General features: G+C 47.7%; 1 protein-coding gene across 6 annotated transcripts in view; it reads left to right on the top strand.

Moving 5' to 3' along the window:
• The first annotated feature begins 13,101 nt into the window (after nucleotides 1–13,101).
• GULP1 (GULP PTB domain containing engulfment adaptor 1) overlaps nucleotides 13,102–27,179 on the top strand; it is a 1,880,853-nt gene continuing 1,866,775 nt past the window's right edge. For 4 of the 6 annotated variants that reach the window (XM_085648825.1, XM_085648833.1, XM_085648826.1 and 1 more), the window contains exon 1: nucleotides 13,102–13,224. The gene's annotated coding sequence lies outside the window, so the exon portion shown is untranslated. The remainder of the gene's footprint in view (nucleotides 13,225–27,179) is intronic. The other 2 variants (XM_085648827.1, XM_085648828.1) reach the window with 2 other exon arrangements.

The raw sequence follows: 27,179 nt of genomic DNA, 5'->3' as shown, positions 1-27,179 counted from the left end.
CAAATATGACTGCTGCAAAGATATGTAACTGTCCAGTTAACTGTTAAAGGGTATTAAGGGTATATTGATGCCCATTGTGTTGTAAATGTTATGATGGAATTAAATTGGCCCCAGTGATTACCTGGTGGTCTTTAATGCAGGCTTGTAGAGGGTGTAACCTATCCAGCCCAGGGTCTTTTCATGCTTTTTTAATGAGCAGAGAGTTGGAGAGTCTGCTGCTATAGGTCATTGTTTCGGATGGTGTTTGTCCAATGGATTTGGAGGATTTTACTCAGACAAGTGTTGATGAAGGTCTGGACTTTGTGGTGGTCACTGTTGTCGTCCGGGTTTCTGCTCCAAACAGAAGGAACAATTTTACATTGGTGTTAAAACCCCTAATCTTGTTTTGCAGCATTAGGTCCTTGAAGCTCTAGATCTTCTTTATCTGAAAGAAGATGTGCTTGATTTGACAATTCTTGCCTTGAAGTCGGCGTCTGTGTCACCCTGCTTGACTATGACACTGCCCAGGTAGGTGAAGCCTTCCAGTACATTGCCAGAAAGAGTGAATGCAGTTGTGCTGGCTGTGTTGACCTTCAAGATCTTGGTTTTTCCCATGCGAATGTTGAGGACAAGTTGTATTGATGTGTAGGCCACTTTGTCGATCTTCTCTTGCATCTTCAGATGGGTATGGGAAGTAGGACCAGGTAGTATGCAAAGTCCAGGTGGTCGAGCTGCGGCCAAGGTGTCCACTGAATCCCGTTTCTTCTACTTGCTGTGGAAGTTTTCATTATCCAGTCTATGGCCAGAATAAAGTGAAAAGGCAAAAGCAAACAAACCTGGTGGACTCCAGTCCTCACTCCGAAGGCTTCAGTGAACTGTCCTACATGGTTGTATGACAGAACCCTGAATGCCTTTACAACGTAGTCATTACCCCTGACTGTGACATTACCACGCATTATTTTATCATGCAAGTCGTTAGAACAACTTGCCTTGGGGGGCGCTGAACTTTAGAATAGTATAAATTACTCTTTCAACTCCAGTCTATGCAATAGTAGGGATGGTGTTGGACTTGAAATCCAACACCAGTCTAACAATGTGCCCCCTAAAGCAAGTCGTTTTAATGACTTGCGGGATAAAGGAACACCTGTTAACATCAAAGTAAGGTTGACTGCGTTGTAAAGACTGGTTGTCTTTCTGACTACAGGGCAAAGGATGTTTTCCACCCTGCAAGGACTAGCTTTCAGATCATTGTCTCGTAAGAGTTTCAGATGATTCTTGGGAGTTTATCTGTCACGCCGTAGTAGTGGAGGAGTTTCCATAAGTCTCTCTGTCTACGACGTTGAATGCCTTCTCATAGTCGACCAAGTTGCCATGGGGGGTTAATGCAGCAATGAATATCAGGTGGCTACTGTGCATACTGGAGGTGGAATCTTACTGCAGAGAGGAGGCTGTCATTTTTGTAGTTGACACTGAAAAAGCCTTTGATAGGCTGGAATGGCCTTATCTCTTTCAGGTAATGCAGAAGTTTGGACTGGGGCAGGGCTTCTTCCAATGGACATGCTTCCTCTATTTGGATTCAGGGCTAGAATCAAGACAGGAAGTTTAATATCAGTTATAAAGTGAGTAGGGGAATGTGACAGGGATGCCCGCTCTCTCTGCTTTTATTTGCTCTTGCTGTGCAGCCACTGGCTGTTAGAACCAGAACGGGGATCCCCTGTAGGGGCCTGGAGGTACTGGGTTGGGCTGGTCTCAGCATACAGAGTTACACGCTGACGACCTATTTCTGTTCCTCCAGAATGCGAGGAATGATATTGACGGGCCAAGGGAACTACTTGCATCGCTCGGGAGGGTATCGGGTCTATCGCTCAACTAGGGGAAATCCTGTTTATTTCTCGCTAAGGACGGATGGGAGAGGCCGGTGGAGGCAGGCAACGTCATATGGGAAAGCAGTTGCCTACCCTATCTGGGAATCAATGTTTATCACAATCAGGTGGACCTCCTGGAGGGTAATACAAGTAGAGGAATATGGGGAATGCAATTGAATCTGGACTTTTGGGCGTACCTGCCTCAGTGATGGGGAGGATAGCACTGCTGAAATGGTGACAGTGCCACTGCTATTATACCTGATTGGGGGACCTCGTTCATCTGGGGAGTCGGAAGGTGTAGAGTGCCACCAACTATGCCCTCGAGACCTAGGGTAGCGGGTGTACTGGCACTCCCAGACTTCGAATATTACTATCTGGCCGTGCAGATACAATGGTTCACGAAATGGGTGGCTAGCCGGATGTGAGGAATTGTGCCCCTGGATGCTGCAGTCCCGAGCCTAAGCTTGGTATCAAGCATGGTACTGTGCCTACTCACAAGGGCTAGTGAGGAATCCACCAAAATAAAAGTCATTAGCAAATGCTGGGCCAGAAGCCTACAGAGGTCCAAAATTAGACATCCATATGCTCCAGACATCCTGCTGAACTGGTGTGGGGAGTTACTGCACAAGGTGAGACTGGAGAGGATTGGAGGCATGGATGGAAGTGGAAGTGACCACAGTTGGAATGTTGTTTGAGGATTGTTCATTATTACCTTTTGGTGACTTCCATAAACGATTTGAAGTCCCTAGGGGACATTTCCTGCTGCATAGAGCCCTCATGGCAATGATACGTAAGCACTGGGGGGAGGGACTATCAGAACCACCAACGTCAAGTGGATGTCAATATTTGGTAACTGCCTCTGGAACATTCAAAGTGGTTACCTGCTTGTTCCGGCGCCTTTGGAATGACACTCTACCAACACTCTAGCACTTAAGATTGAGATGGGAAGAAGATCTGGAATACCAATTGAAGAGAGAATTTGGGACATCCTAGCTGAACACACAACTAAGATCTCCAGGAACACTGGATTCCAACTAATACATTTCTACGTTCTTCATAGAGCATACCTCACACCAGCAAGCATAAACAAATATTTTGAGACGCAGACAGCTACATGTCCTCGCTGCAATGAGGTTGGGCCGAATTTTTGCACATGTTCTGGAGCTGCCCGAAGTTAGAAAACTTTTGGCGGGAGGTGTTGGTTGTGTTAACAGAGGTGACGGGGAAGGAAGTGGCAAGAACTCCAGGGTGAAGTCTTTTGCACAGGTTCCCTCATACTTCCAAACAAAGGTAACAAATCAATTCCAAAACCTGGCACTGATATTGGCCAAGAGAGAGAGATTAGCAAGCATTGAAAGTCCCCAGGGGGCCCAAAAGCAGATGAATGGAAGAGAGAGCTCATACGTTGGGTGCATTGTGAGGGAGCAGTGTGACTGAGGGAGGCTAGAGGTGGCCCGGGGTCCCTGGAGGCAGCTAGGGTGTGGGAGGCACTGGTGACAATACTGAAACACCATGAGGACAATTCAGAAGATGAAATGCAGGAGACACCCTAAGACCTCCAGTAAGGCAATGGCTAGGATATGAACATCTGGCACATAGAGCAGCAATAACCCCCAATACAAAACATCAGAGTAGTTTGGATTGGGACGTAACACACAAGCTAGACTAGTCCACTGATTCAGGATATTAGAATATTACACCCTATAAGGGGACTCCAACAACTGCAATGGCACGCCTAGCAGGAAAGGGGAGGGAGTTTGCTCTGTACGACCAAGGCAATAGTAGGAGGCAAACTATGTCTATCATTGACTAGAGCAGCAAGGGTAAATGAAATAATCAACCAGGGACAGCAGTTGATGAGTATATTGCAAACCGTTGAACTGCCCCTGATACCTTAGAATGTTGCCAAGCAGTCGAAGGGCTGCTAGCTGTGTGAAGGAGAAACTCATTGGACCGTGCTAAGGATGTTGCCATAATGCCAAATGTACTATGACATATGAAAATGTTAAATAAATGTGTTTTTTTTTAAAGAAGTTGACATTGGGGGATGGGGTGCCATTCCATTGACTACGCAACGATGATGCGCAGTTTGCAATCTAGTCTATACAGGTTTATTTTTGAAGAAGATAGCTCGGTGGTCTCGCAACTAAGCATCGAATTGTTTGTTCATTCTGTTAAGGATGACTCTGTTGAACTCTTTGCTTGGGGAAGATAAAAGAGTTATCCCTCTGTTGCTTGGCAGTTACTCAGGTCACTTTTCTTGTGCTCTGATGCAGTCGATTGACAAGTTTTTATCAGCTGGCTGTATGTCTGGTGGAGATTGTACACAGGCTGGTTCAGGAGTTCTTCAAAGTGCTCCATTGTTAGACATGGCGGTCTCTATTTGGCAATGGTTTGCACCTTAGTCCAAGTAAGGACCCTTGCTTCTGGTCAGGGTAAAGGAGTTACGTGGGTGGACAACTCATGCTCGCCCCCTTGGTAGCTTGGCACAAGCAGACCGACTTCTATCAGAGGCAGTGTGTAAAGCATTTGTGCACACATACAGTAATACAGTGGAAAAACTACAAATGGACACCACACCAGTTTAGAAAAAAAGATAATCTTTATCTAAACCAAACAAGAGCCAAATCAGAAAAAAAACAATATACCATAATCAAAATGCACTTTGCATAATAGCCTCAAAATTTCAGTTCCTTGAAGTCAATAGCTCCGTCCGAGGCTACTGCAGTGCTGAAAACAACCAAATACAACAGTTTCTGTCGACTGCACCTGTGTGGACTGGCATCGGTGTCAGAAGCCTTGTAAACAGTACCTTTGGTTCCGGCCGACCACATCGGTGCGGGCCGGTTGTGACAACTGTCAAGGTGTGAAGTGGAGCAGTGCGGTGTGCAGTGCCCTCAGGTTGCGGTGCAGGCAGTGCCTGGTGACGGCCGCCAAGCGGCGTCGGTGAGACCGGGGTGATGGTATGAAGAGGGGCGGTGCTCTTTGCGGTGCTGATAGGTCATGGTGCCGACGGCAGTGCTGGTCGATGAAAGCTGGTGTTAGTGGGACAGGGTGGTGCGTCATGTGACTTACTCATGTGACTTACGAGCTGTACCCCCAAACCACAGAAGCAAAAACAAGGAGATGATGGACGGAGCATTGAATCTTTCAGACACTCACTCCCAGTCACTGATCTGAGTTGAATTCATCATCATTCTTTAGCTCACTGCGCCACCCCAGCTCAGACCCCGCCATATGGAAATCTGTCTTGGCCCTCATCCTCGTGGGAGCAGTCAAGACCAAACTTTCAAGCTATATCTTCCCTGGACTGGAAACAAACAACCGGTAACACCCCTCATCAGTCAGGCTAGATGGGTCACGATGCAGGCAGCAGTGCCGGTCGACGGGAGCTGGTGTTGGTGAGCCCAGACTGTGGTGTGGGATGGGGCGTTGTGTTGTGTGACTTATGAGCGGTGCCACCAAACCATAGTCCAGGCAGTGGCGCCAATGTCAGCTTGCAGCATCATCGTCGGTGAGACCAGGGCGGTGCAGTGAAGGGTGGCGGTGTGGAGTGCAGTGCCCATAGGTCGCGGTGCAAGCAGCGGCTTGGTGGTGGCGGTCATCATCGTTGGTGAGACCGGGTTCGCAGTGCAAAGTGCGGTAGTGCCCTCTGTGGTGTCTTCAGATCACGGAGACAGCAGCAGTGTCGGTGACGGCATTGGACTGCGGTTTCCCTCTGTGACAGCTGGAACACACGTTCCCAGAGGTGGTACCAAGAGGAAGGTGAAGTCTCTGCTGTTCCTGAGACTTCCTGAACATGGGGCAAGCTTGACTTCAAGACCTTGGAGACACTCAGCAGAGAAAGTTACAGAAAGTTCAGTCCAATACTTTCTCTGCTCAAGACAGAAGCAGCTACTGCAGGCCAACACATCAAAGTACACAGCAAAGTGGTAGTCTCGCTCACAGCTTCCCAAGCTCTTCTTTGTGGAAGGTTCCTTGATCCAAGCAAGTTCTAAAATTCTGGGGTCTGGGCCCCAATATTTATACCATGTTTCCCTTTGTTCTCTTGTAGCAACGAGTCTCTGTGCTTAGTCCAAACCAGTTCTGTCTTCTTTGGCCCATCTTCCTCCCAGGAGGTGGAGACAGCATTCTGTAAGGCCTATTCAGGTGCAAGGAAATCTCTTCCCACTACTCTAAATGCAGCCAAGGTCTAATCAGCCCAGCCCTGACTCATCCAGGAAAGGCAGGACACACCACGACCGCCCAGTGGCTGTCTACAGTGAATGCACATCCCCAGCCCCTGTCACTCCAAAGCCAGACAGTCAATCCACAAATCAACAGAGGCACACACGATGGCTATGCAAGAAAATACCCACTTTCTAAAAGTGGTATTTACAAACACACAATATAAAAACAATCTTTATAAAAAAAAAGATGCATTTTTATATTCAGGCATATTAAACTCCAATTTTCTACCTTGTCCCAATGGGAAGTTATACTCATAAGATGTTATAAATAAACTCCTATTCTATCCTATGGGACAGATAGCCTTTCCATAGGGAAAACGAAATACACTGTTTTTCAATACCAGGACATTTCACACACACCAGTATATGTCCTTACTTTTCACATGCACTGCTCCCTGCCCATGAGGGAACACTGTGCCTACCTGAGGGTTGCCTTACATATAAGAAAAGGGAAGGTTAGGGCCTGACAAGTGGGTGCACTTGCCAGGTCAACATGGCAGTCAAAGCTGAGCACAGACACTGCAGTGGCAGGTATGAGAACCCTTTGAAGGGCGGCTTGTGTGGGTGGCACAACCAGTGTTGCATGCCCACTAGCAGCATTTGATTTACACGGCCTGGGCACACACAGTACACTATATAGAGACTTAGTAGTAAATCAAATAAGTCAAACAAGGAAACACTAATCCATACACATGATTTACCAGGACAGCAAATGCATTTTAGCACTAAATAGCAGTGGTAAAGTGCCCAGAGTCCTAAAACCAACAAGAACCAGGTCAAAAATAGGAGGCCAAGAAGCAAAATGTCTGGGGATACACCTGCTGAAAGACCAGGTCAAACATCCACCCATCTCCGTTGTTGGCCTTCGTTATTCATAATTGTCTTACCAGCTTTGTCTTTAACAGGTCTTTCTGGCTTGCCCCAGAAGCCCAGCAGGCCATGGAAACTTGAAAGTACTCTACTATATAAGGGAACTCTCCGGCAGATACAGGAAGCCATTTGATTATTAAACATGATTGAGAGAGCGCTAGTCTGTGACTGTTATATGGTGTTGAGAGATATAATCATTTGTGATGGGTGTTAGTATTTAATTGTTAAACGAGTGTGAGTATTACATGGCTGTAACTATTAGGCATTCACTGGAGCCAAGTAGTTGAAAGAGGTGCCCCCACAGTAGGTTTCACTTGCCACATATTATAATTCAAATAGATAGCAGAACACACCAGATAAAACTTTGGGCACCTTTGAGACACAATATTAAAGCTATATAGATAGAAAATGAATTTGATGCAACAATGCATCATACTATTCAGAAGAACCAATTCTGACAAGCACAACAAAAAATACTAGACAATCCACCAAACTCACGCCCTCACAACACAGCAACAGCGCCACATATTTCTTAGCATCAGGCTCCCTAAGATCAAGATTCGGCACACCTGTCAGGTAAAAAGGGCAATATTCACCGTTATAGAATAAGAAAAACTCAAATCCATATTATCCACTCACTCTGATACAAAACAGACATCACATAAACTCTTTGCCTTCCCAGACACAATAGAGGTAAGCTGTGCTCTTCCATCAAACTGACAGGAATCATCACTAAGCAGTAAACTGAACAAATCTATCTTGACAGAAACTTGATGATAAGGTAAAAGACTAACATAACTGGTGAGTCAGAAAAATAGGAACAACCCCAACAGTCATCCTTGAATTGCCAAGAGCTTTAAAGGCCTTACAATTCATATAAAGTTGCTTAAATGTTGATGATAGAACAGAGTACATCTCTGCTGTCTGACGCATGAGCCCGAGAGAGTGTTGTTATCTGAGAGAGTTATTAGTTTTTCTACCTGAGACCTTAGCCTATAAGATTTCTGTTATAGGTTTGAGGTTCAAATACTGAAAGACCTAAGTAGCATATGGGATAGATCTGCTGCCTGTCGCCTACGTCTGCGCAGCCTCTGTGAACTGAGAGGCGGCTCTGCGGCTAAGTATGCAAGACCTCTGTAACATGATTAATTGATGCCTGCCACAGTAAAATGTGTGTGTACCTACAGTGACAGCTTGAGCCAGTGTTAAGATCTGTGTATCTTGATGGATTGATTGCAAATAACAGGGATCATTAAGAGTTTGGCAAGAGCATGGCTTCATACAAAAACTGTCAAGTACCGTCTGCCCATTATACCCCCCCACACCAGCCCTCACATCGTAGGAACACCAGCCAACCCACCATCTCCTCTGGGACCCCAGTCACCACCGAAGACACCACATTGACCATGAAAGGCATTCACTCAGGAGCCCCTAGAGACCCCTGCCCCCGCACATTTTCCACAGAGCAGCCATCGCTCCAGAACTACGATGCACCATCAATGCCACCTTCGAAATCGGCATCTTTCCCGATGACAGGAAACGCTCAAAAGTCACATCCCTACTCAAGAAGCCCTCAGCAGATCCTATGAACCTCAAGAACTACTGACCCATCTCCCTCCTCCCCTTCGCGGCCAAAGTCACCGAGAAGACCATTAACATCCAACTAACGAAATTCATCGAAGAAAACTCCATCCTCAACGCCTCCCAATCCAGATTCCGCAGCAACCTCAGAACTGAGACTGCTCTACTCGCCGCACAGATGACATCTGCACCCTCTTCGACCAAGGACACACTGAAGCCCTGATCCTACTCGACCTCTCTGCAGCCTTCGGCACCATCTCTCACCGCAAATTCGCCGCCAGACTCCACGACGCCAGCATACTGGGAACCGCTCTCGATTGGCTCCGCTCCTTCCTTGCCAGCAGAATCCAAAGAATCGAACTTCCACCCGTCCTCTCTGAACCGACAGAAATCAACTTCGGAGTAGCCCAGGTATTGTCGCTCAGCCCCATGATCTTCAACATCTACATGGCCCCCCTCGCCGCCATTGTCAGACAGCACGGACTCAGCATAGTATCCTATGCCGACGACATCCAGCTCATCCTCTTCCTCACCAATGACTCCCTCACCACCAGACTCAACTTCTAGCCGCTGTTCACCGTAGCATCACCGGAGAAGCGTGCAGCCACACAGAGGGTTCCGTCGCATCACTGGAGAAGCGTGTCGCAGGGCCATCGCATCGCTGAGAAAGCACGCCACCGCAACACCGGAGAAGCGTGTCTCATCACCGAGGGTGTTGTCGCATCACCGGAGAAGCGTGTCGCAGGGCCTGTCACGGCTCAGAAAGCCACCAAGTTCGCCGAACGGCCGTCGGGCGTGCACGCATCGCCTCTACATTGTAGCATTGCAACGGATCAAGGCGCCATCTTGTCGCATCAAAACCGGAGCGCAGGAAGAACCGATGCATCGCCTTCTCTGCTCCCCTTTTGGTTGTTTTGTGTTACGCATCCAAGATACTTTGAGACTGAGTATCACATGTGATCATCTACAAGTTTATTTTTGCAACAACCTTTCTAAAAGACATTCTACTCAGTTTCTGTAGGTTGGGTTTTTTGTCGTTTTGGTCTTGTTTAGTTTAGATGAAGATATTTTATTTTTCTATACTGCTGTGGTGTCCATTTGTGGTGTTTTCACTGTGTTACTGTGAGTGTTGATACAAATACTTTACACATTGCCTTTGGGATAAGCCTGTCTGCTCATGCCAAGCTACCAAGGGGGTGAGTAGGGGTTATCTAAAGTGTGGATCCCCCTTACCCCGACTAGAAGCAAGTGTCCCTATTTGGTCAAAGGTACCTACCTCTGCCAACTAGCGACCCCCATTTCTAACACTCACCAATGCCTACAAATGCCTCCACAACACTGGACCCCAATACCTCAACGACTGAATCTCCTTCCACGTACCCAAGAGGAACCTCCGATCCACTGACCTCGCCCTCGCCAAACCCAAGCCCATCCACAGAGCAAGAACGGGTGGAAGAACCTTCTCCTGCATCGCTGCCAAGACTTGGAATGAGCTGCTGATTAACATCATATGCGCCCCCACCCTAGACATCTTCAGGAACATCCTCAAGACCTGGCTATCAACTGACAACTGCTGCTCCCCTCCCCCAGCGCCTTGAGACCCTCTTGGGTGAGTAGTGCGCTTAAAATTCCCCTGATTGATTGAATAGTGACACAGGCCCTCGTCAGCAGCAGACTGGACTACGGCAACGCACTCTATGCAGGAATCCCAGCCAAACACCAACGGCAGCTACAATGCATCCAAAACGCCTCCGCCCGACTGATCACCAACGCCCCCCGCCGCAGCCACATCACCCCCCTCCTGAGAGACCTGCACTGGCTCCCCATCAACAAGAGGATCACCTGCAAGCTCCTCACCCACGCACACAAAGCACTCCACAACGCCGGACCAGCCTACCTGAACAACAGACTTAGCTTCTACACCCCCACCCGCCAGCTCCGCTCCGCCAGCCTCGCCCTCGCAGATGTCCCCCGCATCCAACGTACGACCTCCGGTGGCAGATCTTTCTCTTACCTCGCCGCCAAGACTTGGAACACCCTCCCTACCCACCTACGACAGACTCAAGACCTACTCGCCTTCAGAAGACTCCTTAAGACCTGGCTCTTCGAGCAGTAGCAGCAACCCTCTCACCTCCCCACCCCTCAGCACCTTGAGACCCTCACAGGTAAGTAGCGTGCTTTACAAGTACCCTGATTGATTGATTGATTGATTGATTGATTGATTGATTGATTGAACATGTAGGGAGTTGCAGATTTCCATCAGTTGAGTCTCTGTGAGCTCCGCAATCGAGCGAACCCTTACAAATTCGCCTGTCGACATGATATAGGAAATAATGCCCTACCTTGGGAGGGAATTCTTACACCCCCCTCCCTGCTGGTTGGGCACAGTAAATGCTCAAATATCCAATACATTATGGGTGAAATCTTCCAGACTAACAAGTATATTAATTTATTTATTTTTCAATCAAAAACACCAGGTTTAAAAATGACGAAAACGGAAAAAGTGCTCTTTTGTAATGTAGTTATAGTTATTATATAGCCCTGTATTATAATGTGCTCCTTTGAAGGACTTCGGAATGTCTGAACGTTCCTTTGTTTTCATGGGAGCATTTACATTCCAGTCTTTGACAGCTGTGAGGAGCTGGTAAAGAAGGAAGTCACCCTCGACCCCTGTGCTTTAATAAAGCAGCTCTGGAGGTGAAGGAATCTTGCAGTGTAATCCTTCACAGCATGCCGTCAGATGCCTGATGGTACCATTGCAATGTGGGAGGGGAGTATCACACTTTTTTGGCCAAAACAGCTCCCTCAAGGGGATAGGAGATGCTTTGGGTGAAAACAAAACTGCCAACCTGTTTGAATTCTCTAAATATGCCAGACCGGTTACAGCTGGAGCTGCAGGAGTAGTGACTTTGCTCCACACGTTGGGCTACCAAAATGAGAATGACCCTCTAAATAATTTGGTTTTGTGCAACTGGCTGATATCTGTCCTCGTGAACCCTGGGGCCTCCGACAACTGTGTTGACCTCAACTTATTCCGACAGCAAGCACTTCCACACAGAAATGGGGGTTAGGGGCTTGTTATGTGTAGGACGCCACCATACCTTCTGCTATTAACAGGGGTGAAGCTAATAGTAGTGCAGCAGGTGCAGTGGCCCTTGGGCCCAGGGCGATGAATGACGCATTTTGCCTAAAAATGTATAATACTTAACTTGAATGGGGGGCATTCATGTATTGTTGCTTGTAAGGGTGCCCATTTGTGCATCACTGATCATGGCACACTGTTAGGACTATCTAATTCCATGCCTATGTGTCTACTCTAAAATCACTGTGGAAGTTGCAATTCAGAGGTTGTGTAATTTTAGGTGCTCTGGATTTTAGATTCAATAACTGAAAGCCAAATTAATGCAAACATGCATGGTATCAACACGTCACTTTAACCAAGCGGCATCCGCTGCCATAGTTCCAAACAGCAATTATGTTCACCCTGCACTCTCTATAAAAAAATGTTTAAATGTATATTCAACGTAACATATTGCCCATATGAATTCCAGTAAACAGAACCGTGGAATGCATGTCATTCCAAAAAGTATTCTGTTTATTGTGCTCATTCATTACTATCTATTATTTTAGTATGTGTATTTCTTACCATTTTTAAGCCCATGCTCTGGGTAGGCACCCAGAAGTGCCCAGGGCCCCAAAATATGTAAGACAACTCTTTCTGAATTGTCAGATTGCGTCTGATAACTCCATTGTTCGCAGGCAGGGCGCTAGCGTGTCAGTATATGAATGTGGATTGAAGCCCCTCCACCCTCCAAGTTGGGCAACAATCCTTATGGGGAAAATGGCAATTAAGCACTTCCTAGTGGAAAATGTTCAGTCTACAAACCACTTCAGCCAAACATATAAAAGCCAGGTGACAGGAGTTTGACAATTTGCTCACTTAGACCCAAGAAAGGATAGGCGCAAATTCATAACATGTCTGCCCAAGGACCCAAAGCGCCAAGAAACAAAGGAACCAGTTAATTATGTGCTTTATAAAAGCTGATTAGCATAACAAAAGGAAAAGCAATAGCTCAAAAAAGCAAAAGTACAAGCAAAAACATAAAAAAATTGCTGTAAAATACATCAGGTGAATGTAAAGGAATAATAAAAACAGTGTGAGAAAAAAGTGCAGTGAAGAAAGCAAGCACTACACGAAAGACAGCGGAACAGTTAAGGGAAGAAATACATCGAGAATACCACAACGCAATAAAGTAAGAGATAAAGGCAAATACCAAACGATAAAACAAATCAAGACAATACAAAACAAAACAATCGGTTGTGGAAAAAATTAAAAAATACAAGGAGATATCCTTGTACTAAGATTGGAAACCAATTGAAACAAAAAACAATAAGTAAAAATAAAACTCAAGCATTCCAGATATAAACAGGGATATAAAACCAAAGAAAGATCGAATGACAGGTAAATGCGGAGTGAATGAGTATCTGTCACTAATGAGTTACCTTCTGCCTTTTTGTAGCCAAAATCCACCGTTATCTGGGCTGGGTTTGTTTCGGGTTTGTTTTGTCTGGGTCCGGGCTGCTTTCTGGCTTCTTCTGACAAACAGTTGTGCTTGTTTTCATCGCTAGACTCGAGAACACTTTTATTCAGATGGAGCTGGGAGCAGAGGAGCTGCAGCCGCTCCTCGGGCTGTAGCGGGGTAAGTCACTCCTCTCTATTTTATAATTACTTTTGGAACAGGGTTGGCAACATCTCCCCGGCACCTTGCCTGTCCCAGCTCTCGCTATTGTACTCTGTGTTGTGTGCTGCCCCTGGGACATGAGTCCGTGTCCTACCTACCTCAGGCTCTTACTGTGTAACGTGCAAGCAGTGTTGACAGCCATACCCACAGGCGCGCACCCTGAGTGCTTGAGGGGGAGTGGCAAGCCCTGTACAACTGGGAGTGTGTACTATGTTTTATTTAGCAGCGCAGGTCCGACTGGATTAGACAGTCTCGCAAGTGAGTGGCATTTGTGGGCTGATAACATGTCCCACGGAAAGAATATAACGAGCGATAACCCCGATAGAGGCAACTCTTATTCTGCACGTAAGAGGTGCGGTTATTTGTGTCAATAAAAATAAAGAATATCGCGTTCCTACTTGGGCGGTGCTGACAGACTGGTCACTAGGGGAGCAAAGCAGTAAGTATCCCTCTATTGATAGAAGAGGAGCCCCGGCAGTGCGAACACGCCCCTTATCACCTCTTGCAGCCTGGTATTTGTAGTTTGCTCAGTACCATCTTAACGCATGCCTGAAAGTGCCAGAAAGTAAAACAAATACAAAAAAACAACGGAGTATTGCTACCGACACTTTGAACCATTTAAGACCCCTGCCTCAGGGCTTGTTAGTTGATGGGTGACTTATATGTGCGTAGGCGGTGACCTGGCACTCATTCCTGTGCCCTCTCTCAAAAGGTTCACAAAAATAATGTATCAGCCCTGCCCTGGCAGTGTTGGGTCGTGCCTTGTGAAAACTGTCCCACAGACAGAGCCTGTCTACACCGCGGCTGCCAACCAAGCGAGGCACTTGCAAATAATTGTCTTGTGAGTTGTATGTGAAAGTGGGTCGTAGAGGCGTGGGTGCTCTTCATAGGGGGATCTGCGCAGAGCTCCGCTGGCACGGGGTCAGCTCTCGGGGAGTTGTGAAAGTTTCTGGCATTGCCCCTAGCTCTGAGCAGTTGTGGTTTTGCAGCAGGCGAGCAAAGGCATTCACACTGCGTGCTTTGTATATTGATTTCCATACACCCTGTGCGCGTCTTATACGTCGGACTGAGAGTGGCCTTTCACCCCCTGCTTCGATGGAAGAGCTGTGCTTGCTCCTGGTGGTGGGCAGGAGACGAGCAGCGTGTTCTTCTGATCTTTGTGCACAGATTAAGGGCGAATGCTGTGATCTCTCTGCGCGAGCCTTCAATTGCCAGTGCAGAGAATACAATGGAACAAGTGTCAGACTTACTCCGATACCTGTAGGTTCCACTGTGCGATACAAATGGAGTTTGGCTAACGGGATGTTATCTATTCCTTCCCCCGCGCCTCCCCTTCTGTGTTGTCCCGGTGGATGCTGCCAACGCACATATTAGCATGCCACTGTGAGGCGGGGGTCTCTTTCCCACCAGGTGGATGGGATATCGCAGACTGTTAGCCCCTGCTTCACATATCTGGAACTATGGAGGTCTAAATGTGCCTCATGTTTGTCTGTTATAACATTTGTGCAAAGTGCATAGTTGTACGCGTAGAGAAAGTGTATGGACATCTTTCTTATCAGGTGTGAAGGTAGTGTCCAGCCAGTCCCGTTTTCCTCTGCGTCCTGCTATTTGTACTGGTGAATTCAAAACAGGCTAAGTGAAAGGCCCCGTAAGCGAAGAAAAACAGTGTGAGAGAACCCAGATACCTCGTGACCCATGTTTGTAATCAGTAACGTATCCCAACACATCCCCGCCCCCAACATATATGGTGTTGGCAGCTCTTTCGCAGCATTAAAAACATTCCATTGTATGGTGTCTGTGGTGGCTTTTGACAAGGTGAGACCAGCTTCTGCCGTGACGCTGGCTGCCCGCCCGGGGTAATGGAGTGAGACGGAGCTAATTGCTTGCGATTTCTGGGCTGCTGGCATTTGGTGTGCCTGCACTTTCCCCGCGTGTGGTGTGTGTTAGCTAGTGAGTGAGTGAGTGGAGAGATGGCTCCAGGCTGGACGCATGAAGTGCTCTTACTCACGCGTGTTGCTTGCAGCAGGCAGGTTAGGACCAGATGAGTGCGCGGTCCCTTTGACAGGAGCTTGCTGCAGTCGTGACAGGGGCTCACATCCTCTGCGCTGAGCTTGGCGCAGATGGGGGCGGGACCAGATGCCCCTTTACTAACCTGTTATGGTTTAGTCTCCTCCTCCAGACAGGTAGATCAGTGGGTGTACGAGGGTGACTGTATCCTGCTATGTAGGTGACGTCAAGAGGTGCCCAGAGATCTCCAGTTGCCTCCTGTCTGGCGTGAGAAATTCATCCGTTTATGCAATGTACATTAAGGATGCTCTTATCAGAATGCAAGGGAAATCGAACATTGAAAGCACTGTCCTCATGTTCCCCTTTCTGATTGTAGTACCCTCGATTAAAAGTTGCCTCCGGCTAACAGTGTCTTAAGGGGTATCTGCAGTGTCCTGCTTCAGAAATCTCAAGGAGTGCTCTGTGAGAGATGTGGGCTGCCCCTGTCAGCCTGCCTTAAACGTTGTGTATGGATAGTCATAGTTCTAAACAGATCCCGTTACACATAAGGGAATACAGGGAGAGGAGCCATGACGGTGCCTGACGCTAGACACTGGAGATCTCTGCAGATGCGACAGGTTGCGCACAGTTTACATTTCAGGCGTGCAACAGGACGTGGGCCACAATGTAGCGCACGTGTATAAATATGGCGCAAGTGGTCGAGCCACCTGTTAAAACACAGCCCGATGCTCTTGAGATAAACGGCTGAAACAAAGTACCCGCTGGTCAATATTGCAAGACTTTATAAACAGCGAAAGTCTGCCGAAATATCCCTTCTTCTTAAAGGACAATACCTATTGTTAGGAGAATCCCTCGGTATTACCAGCGCGTTCTTGATTATTACTAGTAACGTACATTTTTTCTGCAGTGGAAAATTATATTTTAAGTCAATTTTTCGGCAGTTACCATTTTGGTACTTTGCTAGGAAGTTGTGTAAATAATTCCCTTTGCCGGTGAAATCGCCTCTCCGATGTCTGCAGAAAACTCCATTAGGAAAGTAGGAAAAACAAGTCCTTTGCACATGATGGCGAGCTGCGCACACCTGTGTCCAGTCGCAGGCCATTTTACTTGAAAGAGTTATGCAGCAAGCAGCAGAAATCCACTTACCGAGCCCTCCTATTCTATAGTGCAATACGGAAGTGCTATCACGGTTTAACCGCCCCGAAGCTTCTAACTCGTTTGAAAATAAAGCACACTGATGAAAATGCGGCTTAGAACCCCGTTAGGGCCGTGTTCCTTTTAGCAAGAATTGCAGAGCACCCGAGGCCAGTCCTGCTCTGAACCGTGAGCACAAGGGCGGGCGGGCGGGGTCGTCTGCGTGTCTCTCGCGCGTCTCCAGCCCGCGCGCTGTTAGTGTAGGCCTCGCGCCAGACCCACAGCCGGGCCGAGGCGCTGGCAGCAGCCGAGGGATCCTGATAGGAATCAGAAGTGCGGGTTCAAAGTACCCTCTCGCTGAGGCCCAGGGCACCGACATTGGCTGCCTGGCAGGACTCGCAACAGATCGAGACGGACACGCTGTGCAGGCCCCGCGGGGAACTCCTGGAAGCCAGTTACTTATATGTGGCAGGACAGCAGTGATGCCGCGCACGCAGCTAGAGGCTTGAACTCGACGAAATACCATTTATTATCTGAAGATAAAGCAAAGCGGCGGTGCAGACTCTAGTGTCTGTTCCCCTGGCACACACCGTAGAGCGCTTCTGTTCCTCTCTGATCTTGAAACTGTAAGGGTAGCTCAGTCGTTGTGGGAATCGCAAGTGTCTGTGCCCTCTGACCAGCTTTATGGAGGTGTATCCTGCCTGCCAGCCTCTCCACAGCCGACAGCCCTGCCCTTCACTGCCCTGGAGACTGGACAACTGTACCACGTGTGTCACACGTGCACACCCCCCTGTGTCCCTCACTGTAAGTGCATTCCCAGAGGCAGACAGTCCTTACGTTGCTATACTATAGCTACAGTTCCTTGTAACTAACCTATGTACATGCATTACTTGAAATAAACTATCCTCCAGTGTTGTCTTTTACGGGAAGTAAGGATTTTGTTACATATTTATTAAAAACAGATTTGGGTTTCCTTGCATGCGATCCAGGGCAGTCACCATCACCGACTACCCACCCTAGTCGATACTTTTCATCCGATGTTTTCCCTTCGGTGTCTTTTTGTGCTTCACCTGTTACTGGACCCCTCTTACAGGAAGAAATAACTTCAAATAAAGAAGGAGCAATACAATGCCAGGCCTGAGGTGCCCAGCATTTGAGTTCTCCAGCCAGGAATTGGACACACTATTTCTTTTATCCCAAGGTCGCCTTTTGAGGCTTTCAGAGAGGCCACTGGGTGATCCTAACCAGTTGTTTTAGGTTCACCATGTACAATGCCCGCTGCTAATGCATAGATATTGAAACAAACAACTAAATGCAATCATAGTACTCAACAAGTCTAAAGAACTGTAAACAAAGAGCATGATTGATTGAAATAAGCTTTATTTTGATAAAAGATATCTTAAAAAGCACATACAAATATAAAAATATACAGACATGTGAAACCATTATAAGAACCATATACATATAAACTCTTCATATCATATTTCATGTTCCCAAGATCTTACGAGATTTTCTAAAAAAACATGCAAACATTATAAATAGGACAATATAAAAACATGCGCAAACAAGTAAAAGAAACAGCCAGGCTATTTTAGCCTAGAACTGCCAGAGCTTTCGATCTTAGGAGCCAGGCCCACCTTAGGAATTTTGATAGTGCGCAAGCGTACAAAGGTCTCGTGTCTGATTTAAGGATACGCAGCGCTGTAAGGTGGTCACGTGTGCCCAAGATTCTACATAGGGGTTTGAGCCAATATGATCTGGGGAATTTATATTCTGGGCATGCGAAAAGCACGTGTGCAATAGATTCAATTTTGGTTTCACAGAAAGGACAGAAAGGAGAAGTTTGGGAGGGAAATTTCCAGCGGCCGGTCAGCTCACGCACCGGGAGGGTACCAACCCTAAATTTGAAGTAGAGAGCACGGTCATATGGCTTCTGAATAATATCAAGGTAAGGCTCAAAGCAAACTACATCTTTGAGAAGAAGGAACTCAGTGGTGCATCTACCTAGTTGGGAGCTAGAGTTCCTTTTACCTATAACCCAACTCCAGTAGATTTTCTTTAGTACAGCTTTCGGGGGCGAGGTTCTGTTTGTCCAAGCATCTTTAAGACCAAGATCGTAGAGGAGGGTCTTGACATCTTTCAGCCACTTGATTTTATTCCAGGAAGGCATAGAAAGTATTTCAGTCAGACCCTCCGCATACTTGGTTAGCTCCGGAGTCCGCCAAAGCCGTGCCCAAAGAAGTAGGGGGCGTACTTTTGCCAGGTCTGACAGTGGATGGCACCCTAAGTCCGACAATAGAGGCACTATAGGTGTACTCTGTGGGAGTGCCATCAGTTCCTTGTAGAAATTGGAGTCGGATCTAGCCAGTGCCTCGATATTATTTGAGCCCCATAGTTCAGCACCGTAGAGCGCTGAGCTCACGCCCTTTGCCTTGTAAATATCTAGTGCTGGGGCTATTGGCCTAGTTGAGGATGAACGGTGCTCTCTAAGAAGGGCACCAGTGACCCTTTTGTGAGTTAAGAGCATCTTCTGTACATGGGATACCCAGCGCATGGTGTCTGTTATGCGGATGCCCAAATAGTCGAACTCTTTGACCCTTTCAAGAGGAACTGCATTTAAGACTGGAGGCCGACCTAATTTCTTCGGAGGATTCAAAATTAGGTATTTTGTTTTGGTGGTATTAATAATAAGGCCTCTGTCATTGCAGAAAGATTGAAAATTGTCCAAGAGAGTTTGCAAGCCCATAGGTGTCTTAGACAGAAGGAGGGTATCGTCAGCAAACAGGAGAGTTGGAACGCGTTCGCCCGCCAGGGAAGGTGCATCTGCCGGAACTTCCCGCAGATGGTCTACCACCCCGTTCACATAAAGTGAGAAGAGGGTGGGAGCGAGAACGCATCCCTGGCGGACGCCCCTGTTTACTGGGATTCTCTCAGTTTTCTGGCCCTGGGGACCCCAGCGTACTTGGGCGTAATTACCATCATGGAGTTTTATTAGCAGGGCGAATAGATAAGAGGGGATGTTCATCGAGGCCAGGACACGCCAGAGGTTATCTCGGGGAACAAGGTCAAATGCTGTTTTTAAATCTATGAAGGCTAGATAGAGAGAGCCCTTTCCAAGAAGGACAACCTTCCAGTAGATAAGAAACAGCCTAAAGACCTGTTCTATAGTGCCTGTTCCGGCCCTAAAACCTGCTTGATAATCAGAGAGGATGCCATTATCATCCACCCAAGCTAATATCCTCTCCAGTATCACTTTCCCGATGACCTTCTGGGAGGAGTCGATCAGGCTAATCGGCCGATAATTAGCAGGATCGTCACGGGCACCCTTTTTGAAAATGGGAACGACCTCGGCCCCCTTCCACGATTCGGGGACCGGGGCGCCATTTAAGATGGCATTGATAAGGGTAGAAAGTAGCTTCCCCCAGTTCAATGGATCAAGCTTGAGGACATCTCCAGGAATGCCGTCCGGGCCAGCTGCTTTCTGCGAGATGATGGACTTGATAGCACTATGTACCTCTCCTTCCGTGAAGGGGTCAGCATTCGAGGCATCCATGAGGGGGGGGTGAGTCCTCGGGCGGAAACTTTGCCACATTCTCAGAACCAGTAGAGTATAGTTTATGAAAATGCTCATACCATGCTATACCAGTAATATTATATGTCAGGAGATCGTGGGCTGGTCTGTTCTTTGTTCTAATAGCGTCCCAGAAGACACTGGGATTACGGTTGGAGGAGGCCTCTCTTAGGGTCTGCCAGTACTGCTCCTCCCAGGACTTTTTGGCATTAGAGACGGAAGTCTTATAGTCTTTCCTAGCTTTTTGGATCGCAGATGCAATCCCACTTTTTAGGGCCACTATTAAGGCAGATTTCATAATTCTGCAGCTTTGCGTATACCAGCCATTCTTTAGGATAGGTTTAGGCCCTCCCTTCGATGGGCCACCCTTATTATGTATTCGGAATATATTTCCCAGTTTGGAAATAGTATCATGAAAAACAGAGGGGGCCCTATCGAGTGCAACCTGATGGGTATTTGATTGGGCCAACTCGACCTGTGAGGCATATAAAATTGACTTTATTAATTCAACCTTGTCATCATTCAACATGACTTTGTGCCATTTGAGGCGCCGCTCACAGTTGGCAGGGAAAACCTCAGAGGTTTGCAGAGAGCTGGCTGCTCGAAGGATCGAAGGCCCTTGTTGATCTACCCATAGTGATTTAATACAAAGAGATAGCTGATTATGGTCGCTATCGTGAGAAGGGATTATTTCCATGTCCTCCATGAATGCCCAAAGTTTAAGGTCGAGAAATATATAATCGATCCTTGAGCTATGATTAGGCCTGTTGTAGGTGTGCGCACCCTGAGGGTCAGAGGGTGTTCTCCCATTGGCCGCCCTTAGGCCGAATTCCAAGGACATGGTATTCAAAAATACAACAGACTTAGTCCATCTCTTGATAGGAGGCAATGTTAATGACGGAATGCCACGTTTAGCGTCATCTTCTAGTAGATCAGGAAGATCTACTGAGGCCAGGGGCTCGAAGGAGCAATTAAGATCTCCTGCTACCAGGACGTAAGATGCGTGATGACACTTTCGCAGTTCGTCCTCTAGGAGTACAATTGTGGGTGATAAAGCTCCTCCACTAAGGCCTCTTGCGTAAATATTAAATATATCAAGAGACTTATTCCCCTGGGCTCCCTTAAGGGTTAGACGTAATAAATCTGGGGAAGCAATATGGGCCTGCCTAATGGTGCACCCAAGTGAAGTACTAACCCAGATCAGCAGGCCGCCCAAGGGGCGTCCTCTTCCCGACCGGGAGGGAGTGGCTGGTATGCAAAAGGTGGTGTAGCCAATCATGTGGTGCGGTTCTGTTGCCCAAGTTTCCTGGAAAATACAGATACTGTAGGTTGTTATGAAGGAATTCCAATCTGGGAGGTCTAATTTGTTAGCAAGACCAGCTACATTCCAATTTAGGATCCTGAGAGAAGGAGGGATAGTAGATGTGTCTTGCAATGCAGGTGAGGTGGAATAATTAGTGGTAGCCAGGATCGGGGTACAAGAAGAAGTCCGTGGAGTGTGACTAGTATCCTGGATAGTTGAGGTGTGGTTGGGGCAGTGCTGTAGGGTGTGAGGACTTGAATCAATTTGAAAAGGAACCTTATCAGGATCAAGAACTGCTTCAGGATCTCTTGAGGTGGCATTAATTCCAGCAACTGGAGGAGTATCTATCACTGCTGGAATTCCGTGTCAATAGTGCTCATAGCAGCTATAGGTATCGTGATATCTGCTGGGGGCAAAAATGGGAGGAACCCTTTCGTTGGTGTTTCCAACTCCCTTAAAATAGCCATCATAGGGTGATTGGAAAAAAGAAGGGTATAGGTAGTGAGGGTAGGAGATATCAGAATAAAAGTGGTTTAGGTCTAAACATCTTATGCCACTCATAGTGGGTTGTTGGCTGTTACAAATTAATCTTGTAACCCGGGGGTCCCTAAAATTTATAATGATACAGTCACCAGACGTATTTTTCGGTTTTTTGCCCACCCAGGATACCCTTCTGACATGAAGAACCTGCCCATTTAGGTGTTTTGGAAGCGGCCTATTAGCATTCAGCCAGTGGATTGTTTTATTATGTAATTCAGTGTAAGATTCTGGCTTGGCGGCTTTAGGGCGCGGGACTCCAGTCAGAATGGCAACAAATGGTAGGCACTCCGGTGGGAGATCAATACAAGGTAGGGACTGCTCAGAACCAGTAGGGAGGGCTTTAGATTGAATTTGTAAAGGTTCATTGGTAGATGGTTTTTGGAAATTTTGAGCAGATTCAACATTGTTTCCCGATTCCCCGGAAGTTGGATAACTATTGGTCGAGCCAGAGGCTGATTTGTTATTTTGAAGAGAGCTACCCAAAGATAGCATGGGTAATGGAGACCTTAAGTTAGATGAAGTAGCTCCATTCTTTGAGCCCAGATTTAGGGCAGCATTTGGTTTCGACAATACAGCCTGAAGTATAGGTTCGTTGGGGGTGATTAAAGATGGATCAGTAGTAGTATCATGATCCTTTCCTATCTTTGAATGCAACTTGATCAGAGATTTAAGAGAAAAGAAATTGTCAAGAGAGGCCTGCTCAAATCTCTCAAGCCTCTCAGACAATAACCTTACTCTTTCCATCATGGGAAGTAAGAAGGATTTAATAGTTTTTTCCACTTGACCAATCAGTGCAAGCTGAGGATCAGGGTCATTTTGGGATACAGAGTGTTGAGGAAGTTGTTCTGCAACAGTATCAGTGGTTAGATTAGCCCGGTGGACAGGGGACGACCTTATCCTGGAAGGATGGTGTATAGGGGAAGCTGTGTGACCCACTTTCTTACCCGTACCAGTGCGTGATTTGCCTTTACTTTTCTTATGAGCTTTTGTCTGGTCCTCCCTGTTACCGCTACCCACTCTTTTCCTTTTGTTTGGGACAATTTTTGGGTCCACTACAGTGGGTGGCTCAGTAATTGCGGGGGTTGCAAGAGATGGAGTAGCAGTATTAGCAGTGTTAGGTGTAACTTGAGAAGCAACTAACAGGGGAGAGTATGAAAGATCCAACAATGACACAGGGGCAGGGTCACTAGGACCAGGAGAATTTGTATCTACACTCGTCAGTGGGTGTAGTGAATTCCCTGTTAAGATGTTAACCGCTTGAGTGTTGGCTTGTGCGGGTGAAACAGCTAGCGCAAAAGCGCCCATTGAAGAACGCTTATCTTTTATAGCGTCCATGGAAAGGCGTCGCTCTGTAATAGCAATTTCCTTCTCTAATACAGAGCAGGCACGAATTATAAAGTGGTCAAGAGTGCCACTTACAGAACCTCCACCTAGTGTGCTTCCCCTTCCCGAGCGTGTAAACATAGCCATGGCTACCAGATGAAAGGAATAGTCACAACGAGAGGTCTAAACAACCAGTCTGTTATAAAGCACTTCACCAGATATGTCCAACAGCAATGTAAAACGTACCAGTCAGGGGTGTGCTGTGGGTGCAAGAGGGGTGGCCCAGCCCGGCCTCCTTTGGCCCCTGACGGCCACAGACGGCCCGCCCTCTGCCCGGGCTCAGCCCGGCGCCGCCCGCGCGCGTCCCGCGACGCGGAGAAAGGCGCGAGATTTTAAAGCGCCTCCGGGCGCGTTTGCAGCGTCAGCGGCCGCAGGGGTGCTTGGGGGCTGTAGTCCCCGCTCTCTGCCGTGAGATGTCGGCGGCAAACAGGCGAGTGGCGCCAGCAGCGCTAGCGTGTTGGTGGCAGCAGCGTGTTGGTGACGGCAGCGCGGCCAGTTCCCTCCAGGGCAGCAGGGCAGCAGCAATATCAACAGGCGGCAGGCAAACAGGCAAGTGGTCTCTGAAAAGATCCCCCGCTCCTCCGTGAAAGGCGCAAGATTTTAAAGCGCCTCCGGGCGCGTTTGCAGCGTCAGCGGCCGCAGGGGTGCTTGGGGGCTGTAGTCCCCGCTCTCTGCCGTGAGATGTCGGCGGCAAACAGGCGAGTGGCGCCAGCAGCGCTAGCGTGTTGGTGGCAGCAGCGTGTTGGTGACGGCAGCGCGGCCAGTTCCCTCCAGGGCAGCAGGGCAGCAGCAATATCAACAGGCGGCAGGCAAACAGGCAAGTGGTCTCTGAAAAGATCCCCCGCTCCTCCGTGAAAGGCGCGAGATTTTAAAGCGCCTCCGGGCGCGTTTGCAGCGTCAGCGGCCGCAGGGGTGCTTGGGGGCTGTAGTCCCCGCTCTCTGCCGTGAGATGTCGGCGGCAAACAGGCGAGTGGCGCCAGCAGCGCTAGCGTGTTGGTGGCAGCAGCGTGTTGGTGACGGCAGCGCGGCCAGTTCCCTCCAGGGCAGCAGGGCAGCAGCAATATCAACAGGCGGCAGGCAAACAGGCAAGTGGTCTCTGAAAAGAGCATGAGAAATTCTCAAAGAGGCATTCATCCATGCACGCAGAGCCTCCGGAATGTCCAGAATCCCCTCCAGATGATGACTTTGGAAGCGATCCTGCCCTGTGGGCAGGACTAGAGGGATTGCCATGGCCTCCCCTGAACTCTGCCTGGTGTCTCCTGAAGAAAGCGGTAAACTGTAAGGATGGGGAGAGTTGTCCACACAGTATGACACTGGAAGCAACATTATGTTGCTATGTTCTTAAATGCTGCCCTGACGAATGACCTACCCTGCTTCACTTGAAAAAGAGGATACTCTGTCCTGTGTTCTTTTCTCCTGCCAGTGGTGTAACTCAAAATGATGGGGCCCTCTGCAGAGTGTGATGGGGACCCCAGCATCTCCTCGATCGCACGGACATTCATTGGTCTTGGGCTCAATGGGGGTCACCTGAATGGTTGACCCCGCTCCCCGCCCCCCTCGCTGGAGGGGACTGCTTGGGATAGCAGAGTGGCTTTCCAGATTATTGAACTATTTCTTATTCCATGCCATTGCACGTATTCTGCAAGGTAAGCAATGGTATGGCTTAGTGGGTGATGGGGCCCCGTCCAAAACAATAAATCCTAGTGGCCCCTGCACTGCGAGGGCTGCAGATGCCTCCACTACGCCCCTGCCTCTGGATTAGCAGGTGAAAAGAGGCACTTGCCACTCCACTCCTTATTATTCAGTAGAAGAGGAGTGCTGACTCATTGTTCCAGCGAGTGCCTCCTCATTACTGCTCATTGTGAATTCATTAAGGGCCACTGGTAAGCACAATATATATACCTTTTCTATACACTACTTTGTAGTACATAGGGATACAGGCAACTTCTTCCCACCAGGCAACACCTCCGTGGCGCCATAACCTACAGTACATTACAGGAGTTTAGGGATGAGCCACACAACTTCCACAGCCCTTCCCCTCAATGTGGAGCGCATGAGTGATCTACTGGGTGTTCTTTCCTGTACTTCTCATTCTGTTTTTATTCTGAGAGCCCAACAAGGCATCCAATCCATTCATTATTCTTTGCAGGCCTGTCAGTCACTGTGGTGCCCTAAAACGAATATCCCAGCCACTATTCCCACCTCTGATTTGCATGAAGTGCATTTATAGCCCTTCCCCAGATTTAGTTCCATATGTCCCTCTTTGAAGATGCAGTGCATGTGAAGCACTGAGAGTCCTGTCTAAGGGATACATCTCTCCCACTTGTTAATACATTCTGGGTCCTTCCATCTCTACCCACTGGGCACCACACCCTATCCTGATTGTGCAGTGCTTGAGGTTTGGTGGTTGGCTGCCTTTTCCTGGAGTGTTTCTCTCATACTCCTGACTCTGCAGTGCATAAGCTGTGCTGGCATCTCCCCTCCAGCCGGGGCCCTTCCTATCCACCGCTTGCATTGCAGTGAACTAGATGTGCAAATAGCCACCCCCTCACCCTGCACCACACTCTACAGAGCATAGTGGCTGCTTTTCAGTGTGTCCATTAAGTCCTTCCCTAAATACTCTGACATAGTCTTTATGAAGTCAAATTTCTGAGCTTGTGTTTTTTTCTGACCTGATACTGCAATGTATTCTGGGTGCTGAGATTTCTTTTGGGTGCATCTGACTGTCCTTCTTATTCCAAGGGTGGACTCTCTCCCCCCTGCACCTGCCTGTGCACTGCATGACCAGAAGAGCCAGCCCCTGAGGATGGTTCTGGTAAAGTAGATGTTGAAGAGATGGCAGGTGCCTGACCTTCAGTAGGGAATAAATCTAAATATAAGCAACAGGTTCGGACCAAGGGCTCCTTGAAGGGCCATTTCATCGTTCTTTGGTAGGATGAGCTCAATTCAAGACATACTTCCAACAGGTTTACCCTGGAATGAATGAACCAAGACCAAATGCAATACATTTGAGCAACAACACATTTAAAGTGCAGATAGACGAAGGAATAACACAGTAAAATTGTACTACATATATACCAATAAAAGGTCAAAAGGTGAACCATGAGAAAACATATTTATTTATTATATGAAAAATGGGAGGAAAATATTGTAAATCCTTAAGCTAGTTCAATTGGGATTGAACAAAAATAGCCCTACTACTAAACACATTAAGAAGATTAAAGCAGGAAAATTACTCACCAGGATTGTCTGCAAATGTCAAAAGGCCCCTTCACAAAACCTTTCTTTGAACGTGCATTAGCACAAAGTGGAAAAAACTAAATGTGCATGTTTGGAATTTTTTTGAAAGGAACTAGTGTATGCGCAATTTCAGATGCATCAAAGCCAGTTGAACTGTATGAACTGTATGTGCATCTGCTCCTGTTGGAAATGTATGCTTGGATCGTGGCCAGAGCCATCACCGACATAAATCTGCGCACATGCTTCTTACATGCAGGGATGAACACCGATGTGTGGTGAATACGTATCCTTTCTTCCTGTACAAGTCCTGTGTAAGTCCTGGAATCATGCAGGGGGAAGTGCGGTTTAGACAAGAAACGTACAGTTACTCCGTTCACACAGCAGGCCAACATTCTTCAACAATCGTGTGACATAAGCCTAGACCTATAGGATTTCGTTTCTACCCCTATTATTTCTGTAGACACAAACACTTTATATTTGTTCGGGGAATTCAAAATGTCAGTGCAGGGTAAGTGTGCTCCAGACACACTGGACGGAGGGGAGAGAGCTTCGTAACAAAGTGGGCTCCTGCCCCACCACCCACATGGGAACCAGTGAGTAAAAAAAAGCTGCAAGGCTGCACCCGTTGGTTTAGTACTTTCAGTGGGCTGTCACTGGAAAGGCATGCAGAGGAAACAATAGTGACCAAATACGCTCAAATGAACCTTGGTAGTGCATCCAATAGTAAAGAAACAG

The sequence above is a fragment of the Triturus cristatus genome, chromosome 3_2, assembly GCF_964204655.1.
Source record: "Triturus cristatus chromosome 3_2, aTriCri1.1, whole genome shotgun sequence".
Classification (NCBI taxonomy): domain Eukaryota; kingdom Metazoa; phylum Chordata; class Amphibia; order Caudata; family Salamandridae; genus Triturus; species Triturus cristatus.
The sequence above is the reverse complement of the archived record's forward strand: the minus strand, read 5'-3'. Positions and strand labels throughout refer to the sequence as shown.